Source organism: Panthera onca, chromosome A3 (assembly GCF_046562875.1).
Source record: "Panthera onca isolate mPanOnc1 chromosome A3, mPanOnc1 haplotype 2, whole genome shotgun sequence".
In the NCBI taxonomy this organism is placed as follows: Eukaryota; Metazoa; Chordata; class Mammalia; order Carnivora; family Felidae; genus Panthera; species Panthera onca.
In genome coordinates, this window is record NC_138341.1 from 46,291,033 (window position 1) to 46,316,157 (window position 25,125).

The following is a 25,125-nucleotide window of genomic DNA, read 5'->3' on the forward strand; positions in this document are numbered from 1 at the left end:
TAACTGAAATGAAACATTCAATAGAGGGGTTCAACAAAGAACTAGAACTGGTGGAAGAAAAGATCAACAAATTCAAATTCAGGAAAGTGGAATTCACCCAATTACAGAAACAACAATAAAAGACAATTTAAAAGAGTGAAGATAGCTTGAGGAACTTAAAGGATACATCAAGCAGATCAACATACACATTATAGAACTCCCAGAAGGAGAGAAGAGAAAGGGACAGAAAGTTTATTCAAAGATATAAAGGCTGAAATTTCCTCACCTGGGAAAAGAAATAGACTGCCAGATCCAGGAATCCCAGACTATTCCAAATATGATGAATCCAAATGGACCCACACCAAAACACATTATAATTTAAGCTATCAAAAGTTAGCATGAGGAGGCAATCTCAAGAGCTGCAAGAAAAAAACAACTTGCTATCCACAACGGAGCCCTCATAAGTCTATCCCCATTTTTCAGCAGAAACTGCAGGCCAGAGGGAGTGGCAGGATATATTCAGTGCTGAAAGAATGAAAGAAAAAAAATACCTGCCAAGCAAGAATACTTTACCCAATAAAGACGTTCTTCAGAACTGTAAGAGAAATAAGGAGTTTCCCAGACAAAACTGAAGATGTTCATCACCACTAGACCAGCCTTACAAGAAATGTTAAAGGTAATTCCTCAACCTGAAACAAAAGGATACTAATTAGTCATAGGAAAACATACAAGAGTAAAAATATATATTCTAATGTCATAATCATGGTGGGTAAATAACTTATAAATCTAGTATGAAGGTTAAAAGTGAAAAGTATTAAAAATAACTATAACTACAATAATTTGTCAGTGCATACAGAAGGTTAAAGTATGTATACTGTGACATTAAAAACATAAAATGGGGGGGCGCCTGGGTGGCGCAGTCGGTTAAGCGTCCGACTTCAGCCAGGTCACGATCTCGCGGTCCGTGAGTTCGAGCCCCGCGTCAGGCTCTGGGCTGATGGCTCGGAGCCTGGAGCCTGTTTCCGATTCTGTGTCTCCCTCTCTCTCTGACCCTTCCCCGTTCATGCTCTGTCTCTCTCTGTCCCAAAATAAATAAAAAACGTTGAAAAAAAAAAAAATTTAAAAAAAAAAAAAAAAACATAAAATGGGGGGGAGAGTAAAAATGTACATTAGTATGTGTTCAAAATTAAGTTCTCATCATTTTAAAATACATATTTTTTAAATATGAAATTTATTGTCAAATTGGTTTCCGTACAACACCCAGTGTTCATCCCAACAGGTGCCCTCCTCAATGCCTATCACCCACCCTCCACTCCCTCCCACACCTCATTAACCCTCAGTTTGTTCTCAGTTTTTAAGAGTCTCTTATGGTTTGGCTCCTTCCCTCTCTAACTTCTTTTTTTTTTTTTTCCTTCCCCTCCCCCATGGTCTTATGTTAAGTTTCTCAGGATCCACATAGGAGTGAAAACATATGGCATCTGTATTTCTCTGTATGACTTATTTCACTTAGCATAACACTCTCCAGTTCCATCCACATTGCTACAGAAGGCCAGATTTCATTCTTTCTCAGTGCCACATAGTATTCCACTGTGTATATAAACCACAATTTCTTTATCCATTCATCAGTTGATGGACATTTAGGCTCTTTCCATAATTTGGCTATTGTTGAGAGTGCTGCTATAAACATTGGGGTACAAGTGCCCCTATGCATCAGTACTCCTGTATCCCTTGGATAAATTCCTAGCAGTGCTATTGCTGGGTCATAGGGTAGATCTATTTTCAATTTTTTGAGGAACCTCCACACTGTTTTCCAGAGTGATTGCACCAGTTTGCATTCTCACCAACAGTGCAAGAGGGTTCCCGTTTCTCCACATCCTCTCCAGCATCTATAGTCTCCTGATTTGTTCATTTTAGCCACTATGACTGGCATGAGGTGGTATCTGAGTGTGGTTTTGATTTGTATTTCCCTGATAGAGGAGTGACGTTGAGCATCTTTTCATGTGCCTTTTGGTCACCCGGATGTCTTCTGTAGAGAAGTGTCTATTCATGTCTTCTGCCCATTTCTTCACTGGATTATTTGTTTTTCGGGTGTGGAGTTTGGTGAGCTCTTTACAGATTTTGGATACTAGCCCTTTGTCTGATAATGTCATTTGCAAATATCTTTTCCCATTCCATTGGTTGCCTTTTAGTTCTATTGATTGTTTCCTTTGCAGTGCAGAAGCTTTTTATCTTCATGAGGTCCCAATAGTTCATTTTTGCTTTTAATTCCCTTGCCTTTGGGGATGTGTCGAGTAAGAAATTGCTGCAGCTGAGGTGAGAGAGGTTTTTCCTGCTTTCTCGAAACTCTAGGGTTTTGATGGTTTCCTGTCTCACATTCAGGTCCTTTACCCATTTTGAGTTTATTTTTGTGAATGGTATAAGAAAGTGGTCTAGTTTCATTCTTCTGCATGTTGCTGTCCAGTTGTTCCAGCACCATTTGTTAAAGAGACTGCCTTTTTTTCCATTGGATATTCTTTCCTGCTTTGTCAAAGATTAGTTGGCCATACTTTTGTGGGTCTAGTTCTGGGGTTTCTATTCTATTCCATTGGTCTATGTGTCTGTTTTTGTGCCAATACCATGCTGTCTTGATGATTACAGCTTTGTAGTAGAGGCTAAAGTCTGGGATTGTGATGCCTCCTGCTTTGGTCATCTTCTTCAAAATTACTTTGGCTATTATGGGCCTTTTGTGGTTCCATACAAATTTTAGGATTGCTTGTTCTAGCTTTGAGAAGAATGCTGGTGCAATTTTGATTGGGATTGCATTGATTGTGTAGATTGCTTTGGGTAGTATTGACATTTTGACAACATTTATTCTTTCAATCCATGAGCATGGAATGTTTTACCATTTCTTTGTATCTTCTTCAATTTCCTTCATAAGCTTTCTATATTTTTCAGCATACAGACCTTTTACATCTTTGGTTAGGTTTATTCCTAGGTATTTTATGCTTCTTGGTGCAATTGTGAATAGGATCAGTTTCTTTATTTGTGTTTCTGTTGCTTCATTATTAGTGTATAAGAATGCAACTGATTTCTGTACATTGATTTTGTATCCTGCGACTTTGCTGAATTCATGTATCAGTTCTAGCAGCCTTTTGGTGGAGTCTATCGGATTTTCCATGTATAATATCATGTCATCTGCAAAAAGTGAAAGCTTGACTTCATCTTTGCCAATTTTGATGCCTTTGATTTCCTTTTGTTGTCTGATTGCTAATGCTAGCACTTCCAACACTATGTTAAACAATAGCGGTGAGAGTGGACATCCCTGTCGTGTTCCTGATTTCAGGGGAAAAGCTCTCAGTTTTTCCCCAATGAGGATGATATTAGCTGTGGGCTTTTCATAAATGGCTTTTATGATGCTTAAGTAAGTTCCTTCTATCCCGACTTTCTCGAAGGTTTTTATTACGAAAGAATGCTGAAAATTGTCAAATCCTTTTTCTGCATCTATTGACAGGATCATATGGTTCTTTTTTTTTCTTTTATTAATGTGATGTATCACATTGATTGATTTGCAAATGTTGAATCAACCCTGCAGCCCAGGAATGAATCCCACTTGATCATGGTGAATAATTCTTTTTATATGGTGTTGAATTTGATTTGCTAGTATCTTGCTGAGAATTTTTGCATCCATATTCATCAGGGATATTGGCCTGTAGTTCTGGTTTTTTGCTGGGTCTCTGTCTGGTTTAGGAATCAAAGTAATGCTGGCTTCAGAGAATGAGTCTGGAAGTTTTCCTTCCCTTTCTATTTTTTGGAACAGCTTGAGAAGGATAGGTATTATTTCTGCTTTAAATGTCTGGTAGAATTCTCCAGGGAAGCCATCTGGTCCTGGACTCTTATTTGTTGGGAGATTTTTTTTTTTTTTTTTTTAATTTTTTAAATTTATTTTTGGGACAGAGAGAGACAGAGCATGAACGGGGGAGGGGCAGAGAGAGAGGGAGACACAGAATCGGAAACAGGCTCCAGGCTCCGAGCCATCAGCTCAGAGCCCGACGCGGGGCTCGAACTCACGGACCGCGAGATCGTGACCTGGCTGAAGTCGGACGCTTAACCGACTGCGCCACCCAGGCGCCCCTGTTGGGAGATTTTTGATAACTGATTCAATTTCCTCGCTGGTTATGGGTCTGTTCAAGTTTTCTATTTCTTCCTGTTTGAGTTTTGGAAGTGTGTGGATGCTTAGGAATTTGTCCATTTCTTCCAGGTTGTCCGGTTTGTTGGCATATAATTTTTCATAGTATTCCCTGATAATTGCTTGTATTTCTAAGGGATTGGTTGTAATAATTCCATTTTCATTCATGATTTTATCTATTTGGGTCATCCTCCTTTTCTTTTTGAGAAGCCTGACTATAGGTTTATCAATTTTGTTTATCTTTACAAAAAACCAACTCTTGGTTTCATTGATCTGCTCTACAGTTTTTTTAGATTCTATATTGTTTATTTCTGCTCTGATCTTTTTTTATTTCTCCTGCTGTTCTGCTTCTATTTCCTTTAGGTGTGCTGTTAGATTTTGTATTTGGGATTTTTCTTGTTTCTTGAGATAGGCCTGGATTGCAATGTATTTTCCTCTCAGGACTGCCTTCGCTGCATCCCAAAGCATTTGGATTGTTGTATTTTCATTTTCATTTGTTCCCATATATTTTTTAATTTCTTCTCTAATTGCCTGGTTAACCCACTCATTCTTTAGTAGGGTGTTCTTTAACCTTCATGCTTTTGGAGGTTTTACAGACTTTTTCCTGTGGTTGATTTCAAGTTTCATAGCATTGTGGTCTGAAAGTATGTATGGCATGATCTCAGTTCTTTTATACTTATGAAGGGCTGTTTTGTGACCCAGTATGTGATCTATCTTGGAGAGGGTTCCACGTGCACTTGAGAAGAAAGTATATTCTGTAGCTTTGGGATGCAGAGTTCTAAATATATCTGTCAAGTCCATCTGATGCAATGTATTATTCAGGGCCCTGGTTTCTTTATTGATCCTGTGTCTAGATGATCTATCCATTGTTGTAAGTGGAGTATTAAAGTCCCTTGCAATTACCACAATCTTATCAATAAGGTGCTTACATTTGTGAGTAATTGTTTTATATATTTGGGGGCTCCCGTATTCGACGCATAGACATTTATAATTGTTAGCTCTTCTTGATGGATAGAGCCTGTAATTATTATATAATGCCCTTCTTCATCTCTTGTTACAGCCTTTAATTTAAAGTCTAGTTTGTCTGATATAAGTATGGCTACTCCAGCTTTCTTTTGACTTCCAGTAGCATGATAGTTTAAAATATTTTTATAAATATAAGATGCCTTATGTAAGCTTGATGATAACTATAAAGCAAAAACATATAGTAGATACACTGATTGTAAAGAGAGAAGTAATGTAGCATACCAGAAAATCATCAGATCACAAGGAAAGAAAGAAAAGAAGAACAAAGGAATTACAAAACAGCAAGTAAGCAGTCAACAAATGGTAATAGTAAGTCAATACCTATAACTAAATAATTTAAATGTAAAAGGACTACGTTATCCAATCAAAAGTCATTGAGTGGCTGAATGGTTAAAAAAACAAAGCCAACTATATACTGCCATAGGATTCACACTTCAGCTTTAAGCAAACACACAAACTAAAATATGAAGGGATAGAAAAACCTATTTCATATAAATGGAAACTAAAAGAGAGAAGGAATAGCTATACTTCTATCATACAAGACTATAAATAAGAGGCCAAAAGGTCATTACATAATGAAAAAGGCAGATATACCATTTAAAAATATTTATGCACCCAAGATGGAGCAAGTAAATATATAAAGCATATATTATTACACATGAAGTGTTAAAGCAACAGCAGTATTTAAAAAGGGGACTTCAATAGCCTATTCTCAACAATGGAAAGATCATCTAGACAGAAAATCAGTAAGGAACATTTGGCTTAAAGTACTCAATATACCAGATGCACTTAACACACATTTACAGATAATTCTGTCCAGTAGCAACAGAATACACATTATTCTCAAGTGCACATGAGTGTTCTCTGGATATATTACATGCTAGGCCACAAAACATGTTTAATAAATTTAAAAAAATAGAAATATTGAGCACCTTCTTCAACCACAATGACATGTATTAAACTAAAAATTAATTGTAAGAGCAAAACTAGAAAACTCACAAAATGGGAAGATAAAATATCATGCTACTGATCAACCAGATAGTCATTGAAGAAATCAATAGGGAAATCAAAAAAATATTTGTAACAAAGAAATTAGAAATATTACATAACAAAACATATGGAATGCAGCAAAAGCAGTCCTAAAAGGGAAGTTCACACCAATGAACTACATTAAAAGAAAAGACCTCAAATAAACAATATAACTACACCCCCAGAAACTACAAAAAGAAAAACAACATAAGCTGAAAGTTAGCAGGATGGACAAAAAATCAGAATGGAAATAAATGGAATAGTGACTAAAAAAGACAATAGAAAAGATGGGTGAAACTGAGAGCTATTTTTATTTGAAAAGATGAATAAAACTGACAAACTTTTAGGGAGTCTTAAGTAAAAATTAAGCTGAAATATACGAAATTAAAAATAGAAGAGACATTCCAACTGATACCACACAAAAAAAGAATCATGGGACTACTGTGAACAATTATGTGTCAACAAATTTCATAGCCTAGAAGAAATGGATAAATTCCTAAATATATATCCTAAAAACACTGAATCATGAAGAAATAGAAATCCAGGACAGACCCAATACTGGTAAAGAGATTGAATCACTAGTCAAAAAACTCCTGACAAAAATACAAGACTGGATGACTTCACTGTGAATTCTACCAAATGTTTAAAAAAGAATTCATGCCCAACCATTCTTAAACTCTTCCAGAAGATATAAGAGGAAGGAAGATTTCTGAACTGATTAAAAAAATGTTTATTTATTTTGAGAGAAAAAGAAAAAGCGAATAGGAGCAGGGGAAGGGTAGAGAGAGAGGCAGAGAGAGAATCCCAAACAGGTTCCATGATGTCAGCATAGAGCCAACACAGGGCTCCATCTCATGAACCTTGAGATCATGACTGGAACTGAAATCGAGAGTTGGATGCTTAACCGATTGAGTCACCAAGGTGCGCTTAAATTCATTTTACCTTGATACAAAAAACAGACTTAAGAACATTACAAGAAGAGAAAATTATATGCCAATATCCCTGATGAACATAGATGAAAAATACTTAACAAAATATTAACAAACTGAATTAAACAGTGCATTAAAAGATTATTCATCACAGTATTAGATTTAATAGCCAGAGCACTTGAGGAAGAAAAAGAAATAAAATGCATCCAAACTGGAAATGAAGAAGTAAAACAGTCCCCACTTGCCGATGACATAATATTATATATAAAAAACCCTAAAGAGCCCACCAAAAAAATTAGAACTAATAAACGTATTCAGTAAAGTTGGAAGATAAAAAATCATCATACAACTATCAGTTGCATTTCTATACACTAAGAATAGACTATCAGAAAAAAAATTAAGAAAACAATCCTATTTACAATCGCAGAAAATGTAATCAAATACTTAGGAATAAATTTAATCTAGGAGGTAAAAACCTGTGCACCGAAAACTATAAGACATTGATAAAAGAAATTTGAAAGACACAAACAAAAAAATTAAAAGACATAAATGGAAAAATACTTCATACTTATGAATTGGAAGAGTTAATATTTTTGAAATTTCCATAGTACCCCAAGTGATCTATAGATTCAATGCAATCCCAATCAAAATTCCAATGGCTAAAAATAAATACAAAATTAAAAACATTATTTTTTAAAAAGGGGCACATGCGTGGCTCAGTTGGTTGAGCGAATGACCTTGGCTCAGGTCATGATCTCACAGTTCGTGTTCGTGGGTTGGAGCCCTGCATCAGGCTCGCTACTGTCAGCCCAGAGCCTACCTGAGATCCTTTCCCTCTCTCTCTGCTGCTCCCCTTCTGTCTCTCCCTCCCTCTCTGTCTCTCTCTCTCTTGCTCAAAAATAAACAAATGTTAAAAAAAATAGAACCAACATTTGGGCCAACGGTTCCATTTCTGGGTATATATACAAAGGAAATGAAAATAGAATGTCAGAAGGATACCTACACTTCCATGTTGACTGCAGCATTATTCATAGTAGCCAAGATACGAAAACAGCATAAGTGTCCATCAACTGATGAATGGAAAAAGAAGGTTTGGTGTATCCACACAACGCGATATTATTTAGCCCTGAGAAAGTAGGAAATCATGCCATTTTCAGAAGCGTTGATGAAACTCGAGGGATTAATTATGCTGGGTGAAAAAAGCCAAACAGACAAAGACAAATATCACATGGTGTCACTTATATGTGGAATGTAAAAACACCAGAAAACAAAACCAAGTCGGACCCATAGAAACAAAGTAAGAAAGTGACTACCAGGAACTGAGAGTTTGGGGAAATAGGGATATTTTGGTAAAAGATTGTAGACTTTCATCTATAAGATGCATAAGTTCTAAGGATCTAATATATAACATGATGACTATAGTTGATAACACTGTACTGTATAGTTGAGATCTAGTAAGGGAGCAGAACTTAAATATTTATCATAAAAAGATAAATATTTGATACAACAGATGTATTAATTAGCTACATGGTAGGAATCCTTTGGCAACATATACATATATCAAATCATCATGGTACATATTTTAATTAAGAATTTTTTTTTATTAAGTTTATTTATTTTTGACAGAGACAGAGTGCAAGCATGAGCTGGGGAGGGGCACAGAGAGAGGGAGACACAGAATCTGAAGCAGGCTCCAGGCTCCAAGCTGTCAGCACAGAGCCTGACCTGGGGCTCGAACTCACTAACCACGAGATCATGACGTGGGTCGAAGTTGGATGCTTAACCGACTGAGCCACCCAGGTGTCCTGATACATACTTTAAATATCTTAAAATTTCAATTTTAATTATACCTCAATAAAGCTGGGGGGAAAACATGACATACTGGGTGTCTTACTAACAGAAATTAATTCCTCAATGTTGTGGAGACTAGAAGTTCAAGTTCAGGGTGCCAGCATGTAGGGAGCTCTGTGGTGTCTCTTTTATCAATACAGTAATTCAACATAAAAGTTTTGGGTGGACACATTCACATAAGGCAATGATGAAACAGGTTCAGGATTTGTTGTTCCAGAATAGAAGTTTGGAACATAAACATAGTAATCGTTTATATAGAAAAGTAGAAGAGAAATATTCCTCCTATATAGATTTTCTTTTTAAAAATAATTTTGCATTACAGCACACTTATGAATAAGTGAACAAAAGTCAATTATTTATCATAAAGGCAACACATTTATTCTCCACTCATATAATAACATCCAGCATCTCAAGCCCTCTTTACACATCAACCTTATCACAGTTCTCTGTCTTTGTTGGAGAGTAATAGCATAGTAATTTTTATAGTGATATGGTTATACCACCTGTTTGCATTTCAAAAATTATTTTTTTCTACTTTTGAACCTTAAGTGAATGGAATCATAAACTATTCTTGTGTTTATAAGATTCATATATGTTGTGTTGAATATAGTTTATGTATTGTATCTCAATATTCCAAATGGCACAATTTATTTATCCATTTTCATAAGGACAACTGACTTTGTCTTTAGAGCTGTTGTGAGTAACATGCTTTTACAACTACCTCTGGTAAGCACAAACACACATTTATGTAGGATAGATAACAAGTGTAGTGTATGTAACAGGATATATTATTCTCAATTTCATTAGATGATTTTTAATTCCCTAATTATTAAAAGAGTTGGGCACCTTTTTCATATTTGTCCTAGCCACTTAGATTTCTGCATTTTGTTAAGAGCCTGTTCAACTCTTTTTTGCATTTTTCATTGTAGTTATTTTACTTAAGGAATTATAATCGTTGATGTTTTTAAATCTATTCTAAATAAAACCCTTTATCAATTTCATGTATTATATTTTCTCACTCTATGGTTTGGCAGTTTTCTTCATTAATAGAGTTTTTGATCAACAGAAGTTTTTGTGTGTAAAAAATTAAAATACTTAATTTTATATTAGGAGATTTATCAATATATCCCTCTAAAGGAGTAAATTTTTTGTCTTTTAAACTTTTTTTATTGCCAAATTTCAAGAAGATATTTTCATATGTGTGTATATAATTAAACTGGAATAAATTTTAATTTATGGTATAAAGCATACTTTTAAATTCATCCTTTTCCATGTGTACACCCAATTGTCCAATAACACTTGTTGAAAACATTGTCTTTTCTCCATTGGTTCAATGCCATCTTATTTGTTAATTAATATCCCTATGTGAATGTATTTATTTCAAGGCTTTCTTTTCTGTTCATTTGATTTTTATCTAAGCTTTCAAACTTACCACATTCTTTCAATAATTTTAGTATTACAAGTCTTCAAATCTATATATTTTAATATTCAAAATGCCTTGGATATTCTTAGCCCATTATATTTTAGATTCAATCTGCCATCTTTAATGGAAGTTAGCCTTTTATGTTTGAATTTTTTTGTGGTGGTACAGAATGACAGACAAGCGTCAGAGCTAAGACTTCAGTTTTTTGTGTGTTTCTTTGCTTTTGTTTTGTTTTGTTTTGACTGTGTCACTATCCTTAGAAATAGAGTTTGGTGTAGTTATTGAATATTATATTTCATTGCATTATTTATAAATGCAAATGGTCAATTAAAACTAATCATAAAAATGGATTTAATAGACCAAATCTATATACTTATTTATCCATCCATCCATATAAGTTGTGCAATTTATATGCATTGTATGCATATATACAATATATGAAATCATAGTTATATTACATTATATCCTCATATCTATACCTACCTATACATAAATGTATACTATATAAATATGCATTGTATATGTATGCATGGTAGATAGATACATAGATGGACATATTTACATGTGAATATTTAGATATGTCAAAAATAATGACTTATTACACGTTTGAAATATCATATAGACTTAAAGTCATTAAATGATATTCAAGGATGACTACAATAAAAAATACAGATAATAGCAAGCGTTGGTGAGGATGTAGAGGATGTAACCCTTGTGACTGTCAGCGTGAATATAAAATTGTACAGCTACGACAGAAAACAGTATGGCAGCTCCATAAAAAGTTAAACATAGAATTGCTATTTAGTCCAGCAATTCCACTTTTGGGCATATACACCAAAGAACTGAATGTAGGGTCTTAAAGAGTTATTTGTAGATCCATGCTCAGAGATGAATTATTCACAATAGCCAAAAGTTAGAAGCAATCCAAGTGTTCATTCATGGATGAATGGATAAGTAAAATGTGGTAAATACATGCAATGGAATATTACTCGATTTTGAAAAGGAGGGAAATTCTGACACATGCTGCAACACGCATAAACCTTGAGGACCGTATTCCAAGTTAATTAAGCCAGTCAAAAAAAGACAAATATTTTATGATTCCACTCCTTTCAGGTACCTAGAGTAGTCAAATTCATAGAAAGCAGAATAGTGGCTGGGGGAGGGAGGAATGGGAATCCTTGTTTAATGGGTATCAGGTTTTAGTTTTGCAAGAAGACTTGTTATACAACAATGTGAGTATACTTAACACTACTGAACTACACATTTAAAAATAGTTAAGATGGTATTTTTGTTATGCATCTTTTACAATAATTAAAAAAATTTAAATGTATCCAATTATAAATGGAAAATATAAAATAATGTTTAGATTGTATAAAACTGACTGCATAATTTGTCAAATTTTGTACGTTCGTTATAGTGAGAATGCACTTCTGACTCAATTCCAGAGGTCCATATGATTAGAGAATTGAGGGTATCCTACACCATAGGTGGTCCACATGTCACCAGAACCTCTTTGCCCTCAGAGATCTAACTAAATATAATCAGTTTGCATCCACACTCATAACTTTTGCAAATTACCAATATCTTTTGTTTTGTCTTACTAGTTTATGGTGTCATGGTGAGCCATTTTGTTTCACCGAAATATTGATCCAAGAACAAAATATGTCACATTCTCAAATTCTTCAAAATACCCATTCCACAAATATCTGTGAGTAGACTGACATTCTCAAGATTTGTTAGGGAGGGGAATCATGGCAACACAAAGGACTCTGAGAGGTTTTTAAGGCATAGCTCTTTTTAAAATGTCCATCAGCAGCTCCAGACTACCTGGTAGCATTTGCCTTTCAATCCACTCTGAGCTCTATTTTGTTGTACCATTTTTTCTACTCTTTCTCTTTACTCTTCTTTTTTTGTCTACATTTTTTAGGATCATAAGAGCAAAATTCTTCTCTGTCTTGTGCAGAGTATATTTATTTTACCATTCTGAAACCACACGTTAGGTGAAAGAGTTGCGTGAATTTTCCATGAGGGGCTCACTTTTTAAGCCAAGCAATTCCTATAGCACTTTTTCAAGCAAAGGCAGTGTTATTCCTCAGAGGAATCTGATAAATAGAATTACTTCCACATAGTTATTGTAAAAGAAAATTATTCTAAATAAAAAATTAGTAAATGCCATTCAGCTATCTAGGAGAAGAACCCATAATCCCGTTGGGATGTTGCAGAAATGCACAGTCATTAAAAATATAAGGACATATGGATATGAGGGTGATCTGGCTATGACATCTGTCACCCCATTGATCACCAAGGTTGATTTGGCTGATCTGACTGGCTAAGTGGGTGTCTCCTTCCTCCCTCACCACTCCATGTGCCTCCCTCCTGAAGCTGCATGCTTGGTTGAAGAGAATGACCTAGATAGAGGAGCATCAGTCTTTGGTCAAGCCTGTAGGAGTAGCTACACTCCCCTGCTAGCACCTCCAAACAAGCTCACAAGGTCATGTGTAGGCGAAGGTAGGGTAGTAAAGCTTCCAAGACTCCAGACATATCCAAATGAGGTGCTGTTGTGGCAGTCTGTCTTTATTTAAAACAAAACAAAATTAAATCAAATTAAATTAAATTAAATTAAATTAAATTAAATGGCATGCAACACTATATTTAAAAAAAAACGTAAAATATAAAATTGAAAAATTTTGAACACTTAAAAAGATTAAAGGAAAACATTTTAATAGACCTGAAAACGGCATGAAATAAAAAATTAGTAGAAAATTACTACCGTTCCTTAAAAGATAGGGCTTCACATCCTATCAAAATGATTTTTTTTAATCCTACTCAAATTAATAGCAGTATTTTGCTTTATTTGAAAAATCAGGCTTTTTTTCTGTTAAATAGAAACAAAACTGGAATAGCCACTACCACTGCTATTATTTAAATTTTTTGGGTCCTTCCAATTTATTTTAACAACTGAGCCATTAATAGTTATGAATATCTGAATGAAGGAGGCAACTTACTATTTTCGAGTGATTGCGTATCTATTAAAAATAAGAGAAAGGGCAAACATCTGGTTTATTGTCTAGTACTAAAGAATTGTTATTAATTTTTGTGCATAAAATCAGATTTCCACGAATCCAATGTCACAATTTTTTTGTTTCTAAAATCTTTATTCCTTTTAGAATAAAATATCTAACATTAATTAAATGTTTAGTATGTTAGAGATTATGCTGAACATTTTACAAAAAATATTTTATAAGTAGACATTTTTATCCACATTTTACACATAAAATGTTTTTCAGATATTTTAGGAAAATTACTCATGTTTACATAGTTTCTAGTCAGATTTCAAACATTCCAACTTCAAAATTTTTCCTTTTTAATAATTCTTCCCCTTTCACCAAGTCCAAATGGATAAAATTATTTCTGCCACAGATAAATTTAGAGCCTTAAGTATATTAAATGCTAGTAAAAATAAGAATACGTTTAAAAGTATCCTTAATTTATTGAAAATATGACTCATTTATAATTCTCACATTTACCTCAATTCTATTTCGTAGCACAGGTGAGATCCTTATTTTAATGTGCGATATTAAAGAAGTAATGTGAAATGTCATCCCAAAGAAAAACTGCTTGTTTTTATCTAGTTAGAAATTTGGAATTCTCAGGAATTTAAACATATAGATAAACCTGGAGGCAAAATATTTTCTAAAGTTGTCCTTCAACACTGAAGTTGTTAAGGACAACTAAAGTTGTCAGAGCCCGTGATGCCTAATTTGAGTCACTAATGTCAAATGTCCACCATCCTGATGTGAATGTTTCAGTAAGCCTTCTTCTAATCATTGTCTGTGTGAAAGTATTTTCAATTTCCATGTAGAACAGAAAGTGCAAATAGTAGAATTGGCCCCAAGAAGCCTTAAGGGCTTAGACAGGAAACTGAAATTTTCAAGTTTTAACTTTGATAGTAGTTCCAACCATTTGCTTTAGAAATAATATTTTAGGCCTAAATTATTTCAGTTAAATGGATGGCAAAATCCTCAGGGCTAGCTCTAATCCTTTGCATAGATCAGTGTGATGTTACAATAAGATCGTGGTCTGATTCTTATCCTCAGGGCTTCCAGCCACATGTGTTATCCATTATAGGTCCAAGGCTTTTAATTGCAGAGCACAAAGACAATTACAGTCTGAAACAAAAGATGAGAAAGTTTTATATACAATCCAGATTCTGATACTGCTTATTTGCTGCATCTGCTAGGCAAGGACATTATTCTCTTTAACTCCAAAATAATTCTCTTCTTCAAGACACTTTCAAGATGCATGACTTTGTTTTTTTAAACAGCGTATTTATTTGTTTTTAAATGTCACATTGAAGATTCTACACTTGATCTTAGCCAAAAGGCCGAGAAGCGATCACACTGAAGATTCTAAAATTGCATACATTTTAGGTGCCTATATATATATATATATATATATATATATATATATATATATATATACACATATGTGTATATGTATATGTATATATATATTTTCCAGGAATAGAATTTAGTGATTCATTACTTACATATAACGCCCAGTGCTCATCCCAGCAAGTGGCCTCCTTAATGTCTCTTGCCCATTTATCTCATCCCCCTGACCCAACATCCCTCCAGCAACCCTCAGTTTGTTCTGTGTATTTAAGAGACTCTTACGGTTTGTCTCCCTTTCTGTTTTTTTAAAAAAATTTTTTAATGTTTATTTATTTTTGAGAGAGAGTGACAGAGTATGAGTGGGGGAGGGTCAGAGAGAGAGGGAGACACAGAATCTGAAGCAGGCTCTAGGCTCTGAGCTGTCAGCACAGAACCCGATGCAGGGCTCGAATTCACCAACTGCGAGATTGTGACCTGAGCCAAAGTTGGATGCCTAACTGACTGAGCCACCCAGGCATCCCTCTCCCTCTCTGTTTTTCTATTATTTTTGCTTCCCTTCCCTGAACAGATGTTCCTCTGTTTTGTATCTTGAATTCTACATATGAGTAAAATCATATTATATTTGTCTTTATCTGACTGACTTACTTTGCTTAGCATAGTGGAACTCTAGTTCCACCCACGTTGTTGCAAATGGAAAGATTTCATTCTTTTTTAATCACTGAGTAACTTTCCATTGATTAATATATACCACGTCTTTATCCATTCATCTGTCAATGGATATTTGGGTTCTTTCCATACTTTGGCTATTGCCGATAGTGCTGCTATAAACATTGGGGTGTATGTGCCCCTTCGAAACAGCATTCCTGTATCCTGTGTATAAATACCTAGTAGTGCAATTGCTGGGTTGTAGGGTAGTTCTATTTTTAATTTTTTGAGGAGCCTCCATAGTGTCTTCCAGAGTGGCTGCACCAGTTTGCATTCCCATCAGCAGTGCAAAAGGGTTCCTCTTACTCCCCATCCACACCAACATCTGTTGTTGCCTGAGTTGTTAATTTTAGCCATTCTGACATTCAGAGCACTCTTTCAGTTGAGCTTGGATGTATTTTGCCTTCTTTTTTCTATTTTTTTTTCCTTTTTCAGTGTTCACTCATATAATAACTTAGGGAATCCCAACATTGGTTCTAGTGATAGCTCTTCTGTGGTGGACCAAAGATCTCTTTCATGGGTTTTTCTGTCTAGTGCAAACCAATTTACATAGCTGTCAGTGTATTGTATACTTTGGATTCAATAATGTGAATAATTCTACACTCCTAAGATATTTGTTGATTTACCTGCTGATGCATTGTTTCTAAAATATTACCATGTAGCCTAATTTCAGCTATCTGAAATAATTCGTAAAACCAGAACTCATTGTCCTAATGTTATTTCTAGCTATCTAAGCAGTAACTGTTTCCTAACTTTCTCTTGCTATCATGGGCTAACTGGGATATTATTATATTAATTTTTTAAATGTTTATTTATTTATTTTGAGAGACAAAGAGCGAGAGAGCCAGAGAGACAGCAGGGGAGAGGTAAAAAGAGAGGGAGAGAGAGAATCCCAAGCAGGCTCTGCACTGCCAGTGCAAGCCTGACACGGGGCTTAATCTCATGAACTGTGAGATCATGACCTGAGCCCAAATCAAGTCAGACACTTAACTGAGCCACCCATGTGCTCCCTTATTATATTAATTTTATAATATTTTACACAGCAAAAGAAAGCTTTTCTATGAAATGGCTGATTCTCAACCTACTTGCCCAGTTAGTTCTAAATCATTTGGTGTTCCAGAAGGAGTCTTTGAAGAATCTGGGTTTCAAAGGTCTCAGACCTTCTACAACCTGCCTGTGAGGAGGTAAGAGAGTGTTGAGTGAAGGTAGTCACCTACAGGTACACGAATTGCCATTAGTCATGTTTATATGGTCAACACCCATACCAAGAAAAGCAGGTCAGGCAACCATGGGTTGATACTGAGCCCTTCTGTTGGCATGGGCCCAATTCCCTCCTTGCCCTGATATCTTTTTTCATTAGTGTATACCCTAGCATCCCTATTCTCCCCCTTTTCCACCTGCTTCCACAAAATTACTTGTAATGTTTTGAAATTTAAATGATATCTAAGTTGAGAGATGTTTGCTTGTCCCCCCCCCCCCCGCCCCATTTGTTCTCCTTGTTCTAATATGGCCCCTTCATGCTAATAATTTGTGTTCTTCCTGTCTTGGAAATTCTCTTTGATTTTTTACTTGATAATTTCTATCGATTTTCTTTGCTCTTTCTCTGTTACTGTCTTAGTTTCTTTGAGCTGCTGTATAAAAAGACCACAGATTGGGTAGTTTATATACAGCAAAAATTTACATCTGGAGACTAGGAAATCCAAGGTAAGGTGCTAACATGATTGGGTTCTGGTGAGAACCCTCTTTCTACTTCATGGACAGTGTCCTTATGTGGTGGAAGGGGCAGGTTCATTGTCTGTGATATCTTTTTTGAGGTCACTAATCTCATTTATGAGAGCCCCTCCTTCATGACCTAAGTGCCTTCCAAGGTTTTACCTCTTACTACCGTCACTGTCACTTTATGGGTTAGGTTTCAACATATGAATTTGGGGAAACACAAACATTCAGTTTTTAGCAATCACCTATAACTCCCTAGAATAATCTAGGTCTGACCTTTTTTCTCAGGTATTTTGGCTTTAAATTTTGGGAGATATTTTCAAAAGACTCATTTAACTTTTCTTTTTATTAGTCATGTAAACAATTTCCAATGCTATTTCTTTTCTCATTTGTGTAATTTTTCATTCTAATATATTCCATGAAAGTGATAATATCTCAAATATCTCAGAATGCATTAATTGTTTATGATCAGTCTTTTTTTTGCCATTCTTATGTGTGTGCACTTGTATCTTATTTTTTAATATGTACATGAGATTTTTTATAAAAAATTCTAGAGCAGTTTTAAATTTACAGAATTATTGCAAATATTAAGAATTTCCATATACCTATAACCTGTTTCCCTGTTATTGATATATTACAACAATGTAGTATATTTATCACAATTAATGAATCTCTTGTGATACATTATTAAGTCCATCACAGTATTTTTCTCATATCTTTTTTTTCTCTTCTAAAATCCCATCCAGGAATCCTTGCTTCAGCAGCACTTATATACTAAAATTCCATCCAGGATACCAAACTACATTTAGTATTCATGTCATCTTGCCATCGTATGCTCCTCTATCTATATTTGCTTCCTAGGACCGCTGTAATAAATTACCACAAACTGGCCACTTAAAAACAAGAGAAATTTATTTTACCATCATTTTGGAGGCTAGAAGTATGAAATCAAGGTGTTGGCAGAACCACACTCTCTCTAAAGCTTTAGGAGAGAATCTGTCTCATGCCTCCTTCTTAGTTTTGTTGCTGCAGGCAATCCTTGGCTTTCCTTAGCTGGTAGATGTAACACTCCAATCTCTGTCTGCCTCCACTTAGGTTACATGGCCTTCTCCCTTATGTGTCTTTGTCTGTTCTTCTCTAATGAGGACACCAGTCATATTGGAGTTTTCTCTAGTGTAGTAAATTGGAGGCTTAGGTAATATCTTTCCTAACATTCTTCTCTTTCAGAATATGACTTTAATGCTATAAGTTTCCCTCTAAGTACTGTGTTCTTTACATCCCACAAATTGTGATAAGTTCTCTTTTTGTTTTTATTCCTTTCAGAATACTTTGGAAATTCTCTTGAGACTTTTCTTTGACTCGTGCTATTTAGAAACCTGTTGTTGGATCTCCAAATATTTGGGCATTTTCTAGCTATCCGTTATTATTGATTTCTAGGTTAATTCTCTTGTGGTCTGAGAACATACTGTTTGATAGCTATTCTTCTAAATTTCTTAAAGTGTGTATTATGTCCCAGAATGTGGTCTTTTTTTGAATGCTTCAAAAGAATATGTTTTCTATTACTGTTGGACAGAGTAGTCTATAGATATAGACTACTTGTGAGCTTCAAAAGAGTATGTTTCCTATTGTAGGATGTAGTAGTCTATAGATATAAATTATGTACAGTAGTTTAAAGTGCTGTTCATGTCAAGTATATTCTACTGACTTGTCAGTTACTGAAAGAGGACCATTGAAGTTTCAACTGTACTAGTGGATTTGTCTGTTTCTCCTATGTTTTATCAATTTTTACTTCACCTATTTTGACACTCCTTTTAGGTATATACACGTTTAGAATTAAAATACTTTCTTGGAGAATTGATTCTTTCTTTCATCATTAGGTAATATCAATATCCCTGATGATCTTCCTGATTTGGATTCTGCTATATCTGAAATTATCATAGATAATACAGCTTTTTGATTTATGTATCTTTCTCCATTCTTTACTTTTCAACTTTATGAGTGCTAACATTTAAAGTAGGTTTGTACACAACATATAGTTGGGTCTCTCTTATTTTGTTTTCCTAGTCTGACAATCTCTAACTTTTAATTGATATATTTATATGATTTACATTTAAAATGATTATTGACATAATTAATATCTATCATGTTTCTCTTTTCTATTAATTTATTTCTTTTGTTTTCCTTATTTTATATCTTCTCTGCTGTTAATTGAGTATTTTATTTGATCCCACTATAACTGCTCCCTTAATATATCAATTATACTTATTTCTAAAAATTTTGTTAATGATTTTCTCTTGCAATACACATTTTTAACTAATCTAGTTTATCTTTAAATGACACTTTATCACTTTATAAGTAGTATAAGTATATAGATAATTCTCAATTTCTCCTACACATATCTTCAGTCATCACTATCATTCATTTCACTTGTTCATATGCTGTAATCATCCAGCGCATTGATACTATTACCTCAAACAAACAGTTCTCTTTAGGTTAATTAAAAATAATAACAATTAAAAAAATTTCATTTACTTTTTTCTCCCACACTCTTCCTTTCTTTATGTAGATCTAAGTTTTTAGTCTATATTATTTTCCTTCCACTTAAAAAGTCTTTTAAGAGTTCTCACAGGGCAGAAAAAATGTAAGTTGGGAGTAAGATTTTTACATGTTGTGAGTTTTTTTTTTTACAATAGAAGTGAGTACATTAATTTGTAAGCAGATCATTTTCAGATTCTCTTCTTTTTCTTTAAGAGCTTGTTTCTTTAATTTATCTTGGTGTTTCTCTTTCTTGGCATATGCTTTTCCTGTGTAACCTTGTATATTTATATATCTGGTTTAATTTAAGAAAGAATGACTGGTTGGCTACTTTTTGTATTCAGTTGCATTTTCTCTGCTACTATAATATAAGTTTGTTTCACCAAAAAGTTTTGTCCACAAATTAGAATACTTTACTGGGGTTCCATGGAAAGGCATGGTGGCTCACGAGCTTTCATTGAATGAGAAGGTGGCTTTATACTGACACCCCTCAAGTGCTGATTACACTGATTCCCCAATGAAAAGATAATTATTCTAGAAGTGTCAATACCGTGCCAACAGTATTATTTTGTGAAGGTAGTTAATTTTATTTATTTAAAGAAAGCTGTCTGTTATGTGCCTAGGTGATAAATGACACTGTAATGAAGTCCTGTTGACAGACTTTCAGTTAATGAAACTGTTTTCATAACCTCTTCTCACTTCACACTCCTGTATTCAGTCCAAGTCTCTCTGAAGTTTCCCCTTATCCAGCTTTTTCTTTTCTGCTAGTATTCAGTACTTAAAAATATTCTGGTTTGAATAATCTGCTAACAAGCCTCTATTCCTTTTCCAGCTTTTGGGAATGTGCTTATCTTTCCATATGATCTTGTATCTCTACTTTAAGCTTCCCCAAATCTCTCTCTTCTATTTCCGCCCCACCCCATTTGATTTGCTTTTAGAGATTTGCCCACATTTTTATTCTTTTACTCTAATATTTGAAGAGAATCAAGTTGAATAGGTTCAAAGGGACTCCATGCCTTATATCTGAATATTCTTGTATTTTTTGATGGAAATTTAAGTGACATTCTTTGGCCGTTCTATATCATGTAATGCAGTCCTGCTGTGTAGTCACAACAAAAATTACCAGGGCACAAAGCTGGATTTGGAAGAACATAATGGGTTTTGCTAGGGCATTGCCTCCTTGAGATACAGTTTCGTGTCTTCAAAAATATTAGCATTGAATTACATATTCTGTCTCCTATTAAATTATTATTGTTGATGTACATTTATTTGTAGCTGCAAACTGAATAATAAATGATAGATTTGCATGCACACATACATTACCTTTCTTCCTAGATTAAAAGTTCTTGAGGTATTGGATCACATACTCCTCATATTTGCAAACCACAGAAATAAAAGCTTTAATATTGAAAAAAATTCTAATGCAGATAACATTTCCAATGGCAGTGAGCAAAACTGAAGAATTGAAAATAGCCTCTTTAAATCTCCACTCATGTGGTCTATTAATATTAAGTTCTTAACAAAATGTCTTCTAAACAAAGATTAGTGTGTTTAGCATACAAAGAAATAAGTTATTTTAATTCCCAAAGTTCTTATTCTCCTGCTGTCAGGGTTTAAGCAACAATGGTGCCCTTCCTTTCACAACCCCTGCCCTCTTGTACTACCATCTCTCACATTGCTTGTGCTGCCTTTATGCAGACTAATGTACTTGACAGTGGATATGATAATCATGATTCCTCTTGGCTCTCAAATTGACTGCTGCTTCCCACAGTTATGTATACATATAAACAAAATTATAGAAGTGTGATCGGCTTTTAGGCATCTTTTAAGCACATCTGATATGCTCGAGAAAAAGCTTTTATTCCTCCTTCTGCTCTGTCCTAAACACAAGAGCTGGCTTTCTGGTTCATTTCTCCAAGTTCTGTGACACCAGAATTATTTTAGCAACTTCTTTACATTTAAACATTTATTAGAGGAACTGGAACTCACCTTTTTAGATTGATGATCTACTAAGTATAAAGGGACAAGGATAAGTAATATCACAAACTGAAATATAATTATGTCTAGTTCTGAAAGATGAAAAGTTAAATCATTCTCTTATTTACTTACTCAAAAGAACTTGTCTTAGTTAAATTATTTTAGATGAATGAAGGAAGAATATAAACACAGTTTTGTCTGATTATCCTTCTTGCTTGGCAAAATTATCAGAAACAACTTTCATTTAAAAAGTTTTATGTTCTAGACAGAAGGTAGGACTTCTGGGAAAGATGACAGAGTAGGAGAATCTTAAACTCACCTCATCCCATGGCTGCAACTAGATAACACCCACATCAGTTTAAATAACCCAGGAAACAACCCAAAGGCTGGCAGAACAGACTCTCCATAGCTAAATGTAGAGAAGAGGCCACACTGAAAATGATAGGAAGGACAGAAACATGGTTGGGAAACAAGAAAACCTGTAAGATTGTCCATGGGAGGAAGGGCTAGTACAAGCATGGAGAATGGAGAGGAGCATACCACACATTGGGCACCCCAGGCATGAGGGACTTGTTCTGGGAAGACAAGTCTCTATAACATTTGGCTTTGAGAACTGGAGTTACTTAAGTTCTCAAAATCTTGTAATCAGTGAGGCTTAACAACTAACACTTTAAAAATCAGTGGCTCTACCTTGGGAGAGTAGAGGGTGAGAGGAAACTTAGTCCCCACCCTTGAAGACATAGCACAATAAACTGCCCCACTGAGATATAGCATTAGAGCAGCAGTTTGAAAAATGCCTAGGATATACAAAAGGGAGATTTGTTTCTCCTTGTGTAATCTCAGAGGTGTGCTGGAGGTGTAAGGATCTTTAGGAGACTTCTCCAAGAGCAAAAGTTTGTAGGTACCACATCTCTCCCTTACCCCTAGCCTAGATACAGAGACACTTTTGGGAACCAGCACAGCATGAACACTTTTACCTACCTTGCTGACAGCATGATCCACCACTACACTTTTCTGTGGACTAGCCCCCTCCAACCCGACCTCGACGTAACTACATCCAAAATGGGGCCACAAATGTGACATCGTGCAAACAACCCTGACAGGGGCCAGTACCAATCCAAAGTGACTTCTGCCCTAGGGAGAGGGAAAGATAACCATGCACAGCAGTTTGACTGCAGCTCCAGCTGTGGTCTTGGACAGACATCTGGTTTGACTGCAGGCCCCACCCACAATGAAAGCCATGGGACAACACAGGAAGAACACTTTGCAGTTTGGTGCAACCAAAGCTCTGGAATATTCCAGGTCTGACCCCACTCTAGCCCAAGGTGGTCCAAGACTGACCCATTAATAACACAGGGACTAAACCTTGCCCATACCAAACAAAGAGAGCCATTGCAAATGCCTGGACTGAAGGCTCAACCACAACAGTAGTGTACATGCAACACATAAGCAGAAACCCCTGAAGTACCAGGCTTTGGTGAATAGGGTACATTGCGTTTCAGGACAGCACATTATTTCTTCTTAGGACTACTACTTTTAGGAGTAGGAGATGTATCTGACTTTTCCAACATGGAAACAAACCCAGAGAATTAGTCAAATGAGGACATGAAAGAATATATCCCAAATAAAAGAACAGGACAAAATCACAGCAGGTGAGTTAGATGAAATGGAGATAAGTAATATGCCTGATAGAGAATTTAAAGTAATGCTCATAAAGATACTCACTGGACTTGAGAAAAAGGGTGGAGGACCTCAGTGAGACCCTCAACAATGAGGTAGGAAAAATAAAAAAGAATCAGTCACAGATGAACTCAATAACTGAAATTAAAAATATACTAGTGGAATAAATAGTAGACTAGAGGAAGGAGAGGAATGAATTAGTAGCATGGAGAATAGAGTAATGGAAAGCAATCAAGCTGAAAGGAGAAAGAAAGAGATTAATAAAGAATGAAAATAGATTAAGGGAACTGAGTGACACCATTAAGCATAATAAAATTTGCATAATAGGGATCTCAGAAGGAGAAGAGAGAGAAAAGGGAGCAGAAAATTTATTTTAAGGAAGAGTAGCTGAAAACCTCCCAATTCTGGGGAACGAAGCAGATATCTAGATTCAGGAGGCACAGAGAGACCCCAACAAGATCAACTCAGGGAGGTCTACACCAAGACACATAGTAATTAAAATGGCAAAAAGTAGTGTTAAAGAGAGATTTTTAAAAGCAGCAAGAGAAAATACTTACATACAAGGGAAATTGCATAAGGCTATCACCTGATTTTTCAGCAGAAACTTTGCAGGCCAGAAGGGAGTGGCATGATATATTCAAAGAGTGAGAGGAAAAACCTGCAGCCAAGAATACTCCATCCAGCAATGCTGTCATTCGGAATAGAAGAGACAAAATTTCCTAGACAAACAAAAGTTAGAGGAATTCATCACTACCAAACTGTCCTTACAAAAAATGTTAAGGGGGACTCGGTGTGTAAGAAGGAAAGACCATCAGCAAGGGTAAGAAAAGTAGGTAGCACAAAAGCAGTAAAACTAAGTATTCTATAAAACTTAGTCAAGGGATTCACACAAAAAATAAAAGGGTGTAAAGTATAACATCATATACCTAAAATAGTGGGAGGGGAGGAAAAAAATTTAGTGCTTTTAGAATGAATTTTAACTTAAGCAAATATAACATATCAATGAATTAATATCGACTGTTATATGCACAAGATAGTATATATAATCCTAACAGTAACCACAAATAAAAAAATAGTCGTATGCATGAATAAATAGGGAAAAGTAATCCAAGTATATCACTACAGAAAGCCAGCAAACCAATAGAAGACAGCAAGAAAAGAAAGGAACAAAGAAAACTAAAAAAACAAAACAAAACAAATATAAAACAAGTAAGAAAATTGCAATAAGTACATACTCATCAGTATGTAGTTTGAACAGAAATGGACATAGGGTTACAGAATAGATAAGAAGAAGACCCATCTATATGTTGCCTACAAGGGACTCATTTCACACCCAAAGACACATGCAAATTGAAAGTGAAGAGAAGGGGTGTAAAAACATTTACCATGCAAATGGAAGTGAAAGGAAAGCTGAGGTAGCGACACCTATATTGGAAAAAAATAGACTTTAAAACAAAGACCACAGCAAAAGACAAAGACACTACATAATAATAAAGGGAAAAATCCAACAAGAAGATATAACAATTGTAAATATTTATGCACCCATTATGGAAGCACCAGTTGACAAACTTAAAAGAAGTAATAAATGCAATACGATAATAGTAGGGGACTTGAACTCTCCATTTACATCAATGGGTGGATTATCCAAACAGAAAATCAACAAGGAAACAGTGGCTTTGAATGACACATTGGACCAGATGAATCTAACAGATATAT

General features: G+C 35.0%; 1 pseudogene; it reads right to left on the minus strand.

Moving 5' to 3' along the window:
- Nucleotides 1-14,704: 14,704 nt before the first annotated feature.
- Nucleotides 14,705-14,798, minus strand: LOC132672871 (U2 spliceosomal RNA; annotated as a pseudogene).
- Nucleotides 14,799-25,125: the final 10,327 nt, after the last annotated feature.